This window comes from Garra rufa, chromosome 23 (genome assembly GCF_049309525.1).
Source record: "Garra rufa chromosome 23, GarRuf1.0, whole genome shotgun sequence".
Classification (NCBI taxonomy): domain Eukaryota; kingdom Metazoa; phylum Chordata; class Actinopteri; order Cypriniformes; family Cyprinidae; genus Garra; species Garra rufa.
The window spans coordinates 5,896,977-5,910,480 of record NC_133383.1 but is presented as its reverse complement, the minus strand read 5'-3'; positions in this window follow the sequence as shown (position 1 = coordinate 5,910,480).

Sequence of the window (13,504 nt, the reverse complement as noted above, 5' to 3'; positions counted from 1 at the left end):
AGTTATAAAATCAGAATTGTGAGATACAAACATTTGTGAGAAAAAGTTAAAAGTCAGTCAAAAAACGCAATTCTGGCTTTATTTCTTGTAATTATGGGTTTATATCACAATTTGGAGAAAAATTGCGAATTTCGACTATTTTTTTCCGCCTGCGAGTTTATCTCAAGTTTTTTCTCAGAATTGTGAGATATAACCTTCCAATTGCAAGTTATAATGTCAGAATTGCATGATAATAAATTGGAATTGCGAGTTATAAACTCAGAATTGCAAGATACAAACTCACATTTGTGCGGAAAAAAAAAGTAAAAAGTCACAATTCTGGCTTTATTTTTTGCAATTGTTAGTTTATATCGTGATTCAGAGAAAAACGTGAGGTTATATCTCGCAATTTAGACTTTTTCTTCGCAATTGCCAGTTTATAACTCACATTTCTGACATTTTTCTCTCGTGATTCTGACTTTTTCTTCCAATTGTGAGGTATAGACTTGCATTTGTGAGAAAAATCAGTCAAAAACTCAATTCTGACTTTATTTCCTGCAATTGCAAGTTTATATCACAATTTGGAGAAAAAAAAAATCTTAATTGCAAGAAATAAAGTTGCGACTTGTGACTTTTTTTCTTACATGCGAGTTTGTATCTCGCCATTTTTTTCTTGCAATTCTGACATTTTCTTGCGACTTTTTTTTCTCAGAATTGTGAGATCTAAACTCGCAATTGCAAGTTATAAAGTTAGAATTGCATAATATAAAATCGGAATTGCGAGTTATAAAGTCAGAATTGTGAGATTAAAACTCACATTTGTGAGAAAAAAAAGTCAAAAGTCACAATTCTGGCTTTATTTATTGCAGCTGTGAGTTTGCAAAACAGTTTGGAGAAAAAAGGCAGAATTGCAAAAAATATTGTAAGAATGCGACGTGACTTTTGACTTTGACGAGTTTGTATCTCTTAATTTTTACTTTTTTTCTCACAATTGTGAGTTTAAATCTCACAATTCTGACCTTTTCCTCGCTTTTCTGACTTTTTCTCAGAATTGAGATATAAACTCACAATTGCAAGACGTAAAGTCAAATTACGTGATATAAATTCAGAATTGCGAGTTATGAAGTTAGAATTGCAGGATACAAATTCTCTTTTGTAAGAACGAAGTCAAAAGTCGTAATTCTGACTTTATTTTCTGAAATTGAGGTAATATGGCAGTTCGGAGAAAAAAAAAGTCAGAATTGCAAGACATAAAGTCAGAATTGCGAATGTTTTACCTTTTTATCTCATAAATGTGTTTGTATCTGTTTTGTATCAGAATTGTGATATAAACTCGCAGCTACGAGTTATAAAGTACAATTTTGAGGGGAAAAAAGTCAGTTTGTGAGTTAATATTTTGCAATTCTGATTGTATAAATCACAATTGTGAGTTTATATCATGCAATTCTGACTTTATTTGGCAGAATTGGGAGTTTATATCTCATATTTTTTATTCAGTCACGAAAACGGGGCCAAAAGTCACTTTTTTTGCAAGGCATAAAGTCAGAATTGCGAATTTTTTACCTTTTTATCTCATAAATGTGTTTGTATCTCACAATTCTGACGAGATAAAAAGTGTGAAAAAAAAAAACTTTATTAATTTTTTATTCAGTCACGGAAACTGGCTTCCATACATGTTTTTTTTTTTGACAAATAACATAATTAAAACAAAAATGTATTTCTGTATTTCACTCAAAATTGCATGATTAAAATGTGACGTGAAAAAAGTCCAGCTGTACTTTAATTTTTTTTTTTTTTATGTTTTTCCGTGAAGGAACGGTGACATCACCTGCTCTTTAGTGCACAGGGTGAGTGATTTGAACGAACTCTTAACCCTAAGCTTGTAACTCAGTTTGTGATGCATTAGTGGCAGTCGTTTTAGTCATGTTGGAAGATATTTGCTTTGCACATTGTGTTTTGGTCGTATGTTGCAAGACTTGGTGTTTAAACAGGAAGGAATTCTTTGGAGTGTGAATGTGTGTTTGTGTAAAGTGACAAGTGATGTATTCTCAAGGAAATGCTGTTGGGTTTACTATTCGGGCGTGACAGACACTCACGTATGCAAGTGCACACACACACACACACACACACACACACACACACACACACACACAGCAGCTGTTCGAGATGCACTGACGTCCTCACCTTCACAAGTGACACTCGCTTGAGTCGTTTTCAGTCACTCAATGGCCAAAACACTTATGAATTAGCACAAGATCTGTTGCTGTCCAGACCACTGATATGTTGTTCCTGTAGTGTTCTGAATGGTAATTAGTGGTTTAGTATGCAGTTTCTAGGATGTTCTGGGTGATTGCTGATGTGTTGCTTGTAGGTTACTAGGGCTTAAGTCGAAAGACTTCCCATAAATTTCTAGATAAGGCTCAGGTCCCTCTTTGAATGGAAGTCTGGGGTTATTATTGGGGTTATTATCACAAAGTATGGACCGAACTTAAATAGTTAAGTTTAGTAGATTGTTCAAAGAGCTTGTTAAGTGTGAGTAGTAGTTGAACACTCATTGTGGTAGTAGTTTAGTAATATTTGCAGTAAAAATCAAATCTAAGTGATTTTGGAGTGCTATTTAAATAATTATGAATAATTTAATTATTCATTATTTTTTGAATGTAATTATTATAGTTATTTAACTATTATTATAATTTAATATTTTAATAATGTTTTAAATTATTATAAATTAATTACACTTAGCATCATGATAGTAGTTTACTAATATTTGCAGTAAAAATCAAATCTAAGTTATTTTGGAGTGCTGTTTAATTATGTTATAAAATTAAATTTGTTTAATTATGAATAATGTATCTATTCAGTATTTTTTGAATGCAATTATTATTTAATGTATTAATAATATTTTGTAATTATTATAATTTAATATTTATATTAATTAAATTATACTTCATTATTATTATTTAATTAATTATAAAATAGACTAATAAATATTAAATATGCTAGTGTATATTTTACAATTAATTAAATTATAATTAATTTAAATCGAAGTTATTTTGGAGTGCTGTTTAATTGTTATAAAATGTAAATTTGTTTAATTATAAATAATTTATATATTTTTAATGTAATTATTATAATTATTTAACTATTATAGTTATGTATTTTAATAATATTTTATAATTATTTAATTATAATTTATTATTATAATTTAATTATAAGATAGACTAATAAATATTAAATATGCAAGTGTACATTTGATAAATAATTAAATCAATTTAAATATTTATTATAAGGGACAAATACTGTTTAATGACATAAAATGTTACATACAATTTCTATTTCAGCAGCAAATGAGCATATTAGAATGATTTCTGAAGGATCATATGGCACTAAAGTAATGATGCTAAAAATTCAGTTTTACATCAAAAAAATAAATAACATTTCAAAATATATTCAAATAGACAGTATTTTTTAAAGTGTAATAATATTTCTAAATATTACGAAATAATTTTTCAAACTCTTAAAACGTATTACAGACACCAAACTAATTTAAAAGTTAAATGGTAGTGTAGCTCATAAAACTTTTTATTGTAGAAGAAGCTTGGCTTTTGTCAGTGAGTTTTCTTTTTATCCAAAGTACAGGAAAGCAGTGGTGGCTTCATACATGCTGGTGCACGACTGATGAGCAAGACATTAATTAAAGACGAGGTGAATCCACAAGCTTTGACGCTGACGGTGCCATGTGTGTTTAATTGATATGACATGCATGACGCACCCGCATCCCTTTTGTTCACAGAACACAAGAGGCTTCGCTCATCATGTCAGCAGCGCTCATGTGTAAACATGAAACCCCTCCACCGCACTGTAAACCATTATTTACCCCACTGTCATCACAGGAACGCAAACAGAGTTTATAATTCCAGAAGAACTAGAAAACTCAATGCTGATCCCTCTGTCTTCGTCACAGACTCTTAAATACACAGTTTTCTTTTCTTGGCAGTAAATTTTGTACTGTTTGTGTAGCGCTTCTGATCCGTTTTATTCTCAGCCTCACATGCTCATTACGCTCAAATCAGTTATTGGGTTGAAAGCAAGAGCAGTACGCGAAGTGAACTGTGTGCGGATCAGATTAATTTAGCGTTAAGAATATTAGGTTCGGTAATGATGCGGAATGGGTTAGGGAATATGAGCACAATCCAGACTATTGACGTCAGCGCAGCGCGAGTCTGGGTCTCATGGCATCCAAAGAAGAGGCAGCCGCTTGTTTTTTTTTCTTCTGAGAGAGCGTAACAACTTGTTTTGACATGCTTTTCATCTACTTTGCGTCTTTAATAATTGCAGATTTGACAGAAGTTGGTTTTATCTCTTGACAAGTGAGCCTGAACAATGAAACAGATCTTTATTTTAGAACATTAAATTTGTTTCTAAAACAAATCTGAGATTCACAGAAACATACAGTACAAGACATTCTTGGAAGGCGGTGGAAAGCAGAGATCCCTGCGGATGTTTAATTAGATTTTTATCCATATACGCACGTAACTCAAACAAAAGATGCAGGCGATTACCTTGCATTATGTAACGCAAATCACAAATGAAGCTTACATAAGAAGCGGTAAGTTGAAAGACAAAGAGGCTTTTCATTTCAAGCATTAATTTTTAAGGATTTACGCACGACCGGGCCCTAGTTTCACCTGGGAAGCTTCCTTCAAACACTGTCTGTAAAAATAAATTCTGGATTTTCACCTCTGACCTATATTTAATCTGCATATTTCTGATTTATACACTACCAGTCAAAAGCTTTTGAACAGTAAGATTTTTAATGTTTTTTTTTATCCAAAGTACAGCAAAACAGTAAAATTAAGTATTTTTACTATTTAAAATAACTGTTTTCTATTTGAATATATTTTAAAATGTAATTTATTCCTGTGATCAAAGCTACGTTTTCTGCATCATTTCTGCAGTCTTCAGTGGCCTTCAGAAATCATTCTAATATGCTGATTTGCTGTTCAAGAAACATTTTTATTATTATTATTATTATCAATATTTAAAGCAGTTGAGTACATTTTTCAGGATTCTTTGATGGATAGACAGATCCACATATCATATTTCTGAAATAAAAAGCTTTTGTAACATACACTATAACATTAAAAAGCTTGGAGTCAAGAGTTTTTTTTTTTTTTTGAAAGAAATGACAAAAATTAATACTTTTATTTAGCAAAGATGCTAAATCTATTTATCAAAGAAACCTGAAAAACATTCTACTCAGCTGGTTTCAACATAATATTATTAATACATGTTTTTTAAGCAGCAAATCTGAATATTTGATTTCAGAATGATTTCTGAAAGATCATGTGACTGGAGTAATGATGCTAAAAAATGAGCTTTTAACTCATAGGAATAAATTACATTCAAAAATGTATTCAAATAGAAAATTGTTTTTTTAAACAGTAAAAATATTTTTGTTGTACTTTGGATCAAATAAATGCAGGCTTGGTGAGCAGAAGAGACTTATTTAAAAAACATTAACTATCTTACTGTTCAAAAACCTTTGACTGGTAGTGTATATGCATATATGATGAAAACAGTTTGGTGTGGGATTTACTGTTTTCACAGTTTTCACTTATAATTCCACAAATAATTGCAAAGTAGCACATTGACTTAAATGTGAAAAATTAGAGATATTTGCCATGCTAAATATCTGGACCTGTCGGCGATTCAAAATCATGCCGTGTGAAATGTGTTCCGACTGAAAATAACATTGGCGATTACCTACAGCCAATGAGAGAGCAACATACGGGCCAGCTGGAAGTTGGGGGAGGAGTTAGCATTGTTTCGGTTCTTATTTTCGCTGCAAACATGCAATTTGTATGGCAAGCATCTTGTGGGCTACCATTTTTAATAATAATCCCAGTCTCACGTGAGAACTCCGGTCTTGCACGGGTGACCTTGCGTTGTTTCCATGTCACTTCTCGCGTGTGTTTGGTTGTGAGACGTAGTTTGCGGACCGAGACAAAGTTGTCGGTGATTCTTCCTATTGTAAAGTCATGCGGTGTAAACACAGCAGCGACGGAATGCTACCCCAGATAGTCATGCAGTGTGAAAAGATCTGTGACGCGACTAATCTGAAAATCGTGCAGTCTGAACTCTGCATTAGGGTGTGTTGACACTTGTAGTTCGGTTTGTTTGGTTCATTTGGTCTGGACCAAAAAGGAAAATGATACATTTGGTCTTGCTACGCTTAGTGTTCACACTGGCATTTTTAACAGCGAACCTAAAGATACCAAACCTAAAGACCTAGTGATACGTTCACAACCTGTTTGGCTGGGTTGAATGACATATTTTGTGACAGAACAAAATACCCATTTACTGATCGGTCTGCTTTAAGTCGAATACGCCTAATGCCTGGACAAAACACATGCACTGTTGCGTGCATATGATTTCATTTTCACCACCTGCGAACTCAAAGAGAGCTCATAAAAGGCACTGAACCTCTTGTTGCTCCACATTTGCCCTCTGCTCATTTTGTCTCGGATACACCACTTGTTCCCTTTGTGAAATCATGTTGCATAGCGTATTTGGTCCATGTTTCATTTGAACCGCACAAAGTTGGTTTGGAAGCGGACCAAGATCTTTTTAGCAGTCTCAGTCCATATGTTTGGTACGTTCACACCTACTCAGATGAACCGCACTATCAGAGACTTTTAATCGAACCGAACATGACAAGTGTGAACACACCCTTAAATATTATTATTTTTTAGTAAAATGTACTCCACTCTATAAAGTCTTTTTTTTGCTTTATCTATAACCTGTAGGATCTAAATGCTGATGATCTGAAGCAGGAGCTGTAATGGAGGGTGTTTTTGAGTTCATCCCTCAATAAAAGACCTTTTAGAGCTCAGATACATTATTTAAGAGATGCGTCTGTAGTGCTTTCCTCACGATGTTCTGTTCGAGAGGATGGGGACAGGCAGTACTAAAAGGACAGCAAAGGGGGAATTGATAGCGTCATTCATTTGCACGCTGTCTGCTTTATTTTAAGGCACTCGACTACCCACAGCCAGGTGCTCAGATCTCTATTTAAGTAGGTAAAATTAGATTATAGTGACAAATTTATGAACAAATACCATGAATAATATTAAATACAAGTCCACATTTTGATATGACACAAGCCAGGATCTCTTCAGCTCACCAAGGCTGCATTTATTTGATCAAAAATGCAGTAATATTGTGAAATATTTTTACAATTTAGTATTGCTGCTTTCTATTTGTTATATATATTTAAAATATTACTCCAGTCTTCAGTGTCACATGATCCTTCAGAAATCATTCTAATATGGTGATTTGCTGCTCAAAAACATGATTATTATCATCAAAACAGTAGAAAACAGTTTTGGAATATTTGTCACTACTGAACAGTGTTGGCCAGTTACTCAAAGAATGTAATATATTACTCATTACTAATTACTCCTTTCAAAAGTAATATCCTTACTTTACTTTACTTTACTTTACTTTCTGACAACAGTAATTAGTTACACTACATTACTTTTTCTTAATTCCCCACAGAAGTTGTAACTGTGAATCTTCCACATAAAATTCTTCTCGAATGTTACTAACAACATATTTCTGCCTCATCATTTGACCAAAATCCACATTGGATCAGAAGTTATTACAAACACTCAATAGTGATTGATAGTGACATTCAAGTAGAAGTGTTGTAATAATCTCATGTTTAAATTGAAGCTAATCTCCTTTGCCCATGTGCAATTATATTTCATTATGCATTACATCAAATCACGTAAGTTTGGAAGAAATGGTTTAATTTTCCAAAAAGATTTTTAATTATAGTAATATAACGTACCACATGCTGATCAGAGGGATGTGGGTGGGATGTAATGCCAGAGTAAAGAAAAGCCACAGCTTATACAACAGTGTTCAGATCATCTTTTTTCTGGACAAAATCAATATAATGCAATATTTCTATCAGCTTTTCCATATTCCAAGCTTGCCTGCTGCACTGGGGACTTCACATGCATATGCATCATAACAAAATTATAAATCTAGGAACTATTTGATTGTTGAATTTTAAAATTAGGACGGTTGAGGCATCAAAAGTAAAAAGCAGTTTTATGGATGTTAACTGTAATATTATTACTGAAAATTTAATATTTTATTTTATAATTTTAGATTTTGCTTACATTTATGTTGAATATATTTTTTGCTATTTTTAAAAAGAGGTAAATCAATAACAATTACAGTTTTAACAATATTTCAAGTGTAATTTATGAGATTTGTTGTATTTTGAATCCATTTTTTTTGTAAAAGGCAAAAACTTGATCATACTGATTTCAAAGTTAATGAGTCATTAGTTTGAATACATTGACCCAGAATCGTAACATCTTAGTTGATAATTCAGTATATTTTATTTTTGACAAAACATCCCATGTTTCAGTAGTGACAATAATGCTTTGGTAGCAACCACATTACATTACAGAATTTTAACTTGCATACTAAAACAGTACCAAAACATACTAAAATACTAAAAAATATTATAACTGTACTAAACTTTAGTTTATTTCCCTTTTGTCACTGCCGAAACGATGATACGTTTCAATCGACAGTGTTGGAAGTGACAACACCTACAAAAAACAAAGACATAGTGACATCTTTGTTTTTAGGGCCCGAGCACCGATGGTGTGAGGACCCTATTGGATCTGCTTCGTTTATTATTATTATTATTATTCTTCTTCTCCGGAATGAATCGCATTTTTGAGGGCCTAAACATACCCGAAAACTCATGAAACTTTGCCCACACATCAAACCTGGCGAAAATGGATGTCTGATATGGGTTTCAGAGATGGGTGTGGCAAAACGGCTCGATAGCGCCACCTTTACACGTTCCGCGGTGTGCGCTTTCAGCTATGATTCACGTACATGCATGAAAATCGGTACACACATGTAACTCACCAATACCTACAAAAAAGCCTCCTGGGACAAAATCCGAAACCCAACAGGAAGTCGGTTATTATTAATTTTCTTAGCAAAATTTGTGTCATTTTTGCCATTTTCAGGCGTCGTACTTGAACGAACTCCTCCTAGAGATTTACTCCGATCAACAGCAAATTTGGTGAGTCTAATCTAAAGCCCTTTGTGACGTTAAATTGTGAAGATCTAGAGTTTTCATCGGAGGGCGTGTCCGTGGCGGCCTCGCAAATTTCGATGTTTCGCCATGAAAAAGGAAGTTGCTATAACTGAGACATAAAATGTCCGATCTGTCCCAAACTTCACATGTGTGATAACACTCCTGACCTGATGACATCTACATATCCATATTCAGTTATAGTCATAGCGCCACCTGCTGGCAACAGGAAGTGTCATGCTGTACTCTACAACCAACTCCTCCTAGAGATTTATACAGATCAACACCAAAATCGGTCAGTCTAATATAAAGGCCTTAGTGATGTTAAATTGTGAAGATCTTGAGTTTTCGGTAAAGGGCGTGTCCGTGGCGGCCTGACAAATTTTGAGGTCTCGCCATGGATATAAAACTTGTTATAACTCAGCCATAAAATGTCCGATTTGCCTCAAACTTCACATATTCGATAAGAGTCCTGGCCTGGACACATCTGAAGGCCAATATTCTATTATAATCACAGCGCCACCTGTTGGCAACAGGAAATGACTTGTATCAAACTCCTCCTAGAGATTTAATGATATCAACATTATATTTGGTCAGTCTGATCTAGAGGCCTTAGAGATGTTAAATTGCGAAGATCTTGAGTTTTCGTTAAAGGGCTTGTCCGTGGCGGCGTGACAAAGTTTGATGTTTCGCCATGGACATAGAAGTTGTTATAACTCAGCCATAAAATGTCCGATCTGCCTCAAACTTCACATGTTTGGTAAGAGTCCTGGCCTGAAGACACCTAAAGGCCAATATTCAGATATTATCATAGCGCCACCTGTTGGCAGCAGGATATATCATATATTTCACTAACTCAAACATACCAAGGTCAATCTGCACCAAACTTCATATGTTTGATGAAAGTGGTGGCCTGAACACATCTACATGCCAATAATCAGTTATAGGCATAGCGCCACCAGCTGGCAGCAGGAAATTTGGCACATTTAAGTGACTTTGACATATTTCTCATATTTTTACTGTATTAAAAGCATACTACCCACCATTTGCTGTGTTCCTAAAGCCACCGGTCGGCGGTGAGCCCGTGTGCGAGGGCCCGTTCATCGCTGCTTGCAGCTTTAATTTTGTTGTTGTTTTTTTGTTGTACACATATAAAAACTAAACGTTATGGAATAACTCCCAACAAAGTGTGCTTAATTGCTGAAAAAGGTGTTCCTAAAGTTTTCAAACTTTTGAACACATTTACCTCAAAATGATGGGGCCTATCTATTCACACCTTGTAGCTATGAAAAAGGGACACAGGAACATTTCCTGATCATAAATGTAGGGGTATAGTTAAAATCAGTTTCAGCCAATGGACTAAAACATACACTGTTTTGGGATCAATGCAGGAACCAAAAAGATGCTTTTAAAAACAACAATGGGAAAAAATACAAAAATTATTTTAATATAATTTTCACAAGTTGAAATTTAGGGGATAGGGTTCGGGACAGCCGCCTCCCAATTGAAAGTACCCACTAAATGATGATTTTATATACATTAAGCTTCCTGATATTTTCAAATATTCTTGTGGGTTTCAACAGATAATAGATGGATCTTAGTAAACATCTAAGATTTGAATACTTAAATGCTTTACATGTGTTTTTTGGTTGTGGGACAGCAGTTCTGTAGAATGGCCCATTCGTGTATGTATACACACACTTATGCATCGGTTACTTTGTATGGGTTTTTCACAGATCTGTCATTGTTTCAATAATTAATTCATACGAGTGGCCTCACATTAGATAGTGAGAGATGAAAATGAAGCGCTCCAGCCTTAGACACTAATGCTGATGCGGTGTGTGTGCCTGTGTGTGTCATTAATTACGTGCAAAGATTGTGAGTAACACACTATAAATAGAGCTGTGTGAAGGGCTCTGGAGAGGGAGATAGACAGACAGAACAGCTTATTAGAGAGTGTGTTTGTCCTCTCGAGTCAGTCTTGTCACACATTATTGGGTCATCTCTCAGTATTCAGCACTGCTGTGTGTGAGAGTTTTGCTTCAATGTGAATATTCAGACTTTTCATGTTTTACATGTATTTCTTCTCTTTTTTCTGTTTTAGGTAAGTAACACTGGTGAAGACACATGCTGTCACTGCTGATGGTAAAACACTCCTGGTGCTTGTGTTTCGGCCTGTTTTAGACCAGAAATCACTGAGAACACATGCAGTGAGTTTGGAGCGTTTGATACTGTATGGAGTGATTTGGATTAATGGATTTCTGCTTATAAATGGAAGGAATGTTTTTTGTGCTCAAAACAGCATTGCTGTAGTTTTAAAAAAATATTTTATTTCGTTAATGATGCATACATAGTTTAAACTTGGTTTTTACTGTAGTTACTGTTGCAAATCTATTTTCAGCATTAGTTTACTTTTAAACATTTAATTTTTCTCCTTTTTTAAAAAATAATTTTCTGCAGTATATTCTGCTCAAACTGAGTGCATTAAAAACCTTTTTTAATCTTAATCTCTTATTTTATTATCTCTAATACATTTGAGAATAAAAAATTAGCATAGTTACAGTTATGTTTATTTTTAGTGACCTTAATTGTTGCTGTTTAGTTTTTAATCTTTTGCAAATTTTTTTTTTTTTTTTAAATGTTAGCTGCATATTATATTATATTATATTATATTATATTATTATATTATATTATATTATATTATATTATATTATATTATATTATATTATATTATAGCACAAAACCAGTCATAAGTGTCAATTTTTCGAAATTGAGATTTGAGAATGCTAAATAAATAAGCTTTCCAATGATGAAAAAATGAATATTTTTGTCTGAGATAGAGCAATTTGAAAATCTCGAATCTGAGTGTGCAAAAAAATCTAAACATTGAGAAAACTGACCTTTAAAGTTGTCCAAATGAAGTTCTTAGCAATGCTTATTACTAATCAAAAATTAAGTTTTGATATATTTACTGAAAATATAGAAAATTTACAAAATATCTACTTGGAACGTGATCTTTACTTAATATCCTAATTATTTATGTCCTAAGAGGAAAAAATTTTGACCCCTACAATGTATTTTTGGCTATTGCTACAAATATACCTGTGCTACTGGTTTTGTGGTCCAGGGTCACATTTTTAGCATTAGTTTTAAACATTTTCTTTTTCTTTTTTCATAATTTTCTGCAGTATATTCTGCTCAAACTGAGTGCATCAAAAAAAATCCCAATCTTAATCTCTTATTTGAATAAATTTATCTCTAAAATGAATAAATTTTAGATTTAAAACGTGTATAGTTACAGTTAAGTTTATTTTTTATTTATTTTTTTATTTTTGGTTTAGTTTAGTTTTTTCTTTTATAAATTTTAATTTATATCTTTTTAAACCTTAGATGCATATTCTATTATATTATATATTTAGATATTTAAAATTATTCATTAAATTATTAAATTATTTTGAGTGTTTTTATGCTGCTGTTGCAATTTTTTTTATATTGCTTTAATTATTATTAGTCACATAACAGTACTGACTTGTCTTTTGACCCTCGATTTACTATAGACCATTATATTATAAGTGTTTGTACTTTGGACATCTTTTTCTTTCTTTTTTTTGGACTTTCTCTTACAGAGAGCCACAAACCCCCATTAGCACCCGCTCAATAACCAGTGTGCTGTTTGATGAATGGTAAATACTGTAGGTTACGGTTTACCTCTTATTTCATTTCTCAGATCAATGCAGCTCAAACAGAATCAAATGCCACAGGATGGGGTTTACCTTAAGGTTACTGCTAAAATGAGACATATATCGGACATTTTATAACCTCTCAGCATAAACCGGGTTCCTGCAAGACAAATTATTGATCTTTAAACATAAAGCCTGAGACTGCCATTTCAGAAAGAAGGAGAAATAGACCTGAGTCAAGTTAGATGCCATATTTAATTTTGGCCATAAAACAATACGGCTGTGATTCTGTTCAAGATATCGTACTGGCGAGTCAGAAGTTAATTGCCATGTTAATGACTCATTTGTTTTGAAATTTTCTTGACATTTGTTGAAAAATATTGAAAAAGATTTTTTTTGTGAACATTGTACTATTATATATAATAGTATGTCTTTAAAAGTGTTTTGTTTGTTTTGGTGTGACTCTTTTACAGTAAGAATAGATTGGTGAAAATGCTTTTTCTTCAGTTTCCAGAGAATTCATTATATGCACATTTGCACTATTTTCAGCTTTATTAGTATTTTGTTAATGTGATGTCATGGGAATGAGTCATTTCTTGAGTACTGTGGCCTAATTTTATCAGAACCTGTTAATATTAATGAACGTATCCATCAAGCAACCACTTATTCCCATATTTCTCCAGCTGTCTGTTCTTTTTGCTAAAACGGTCCA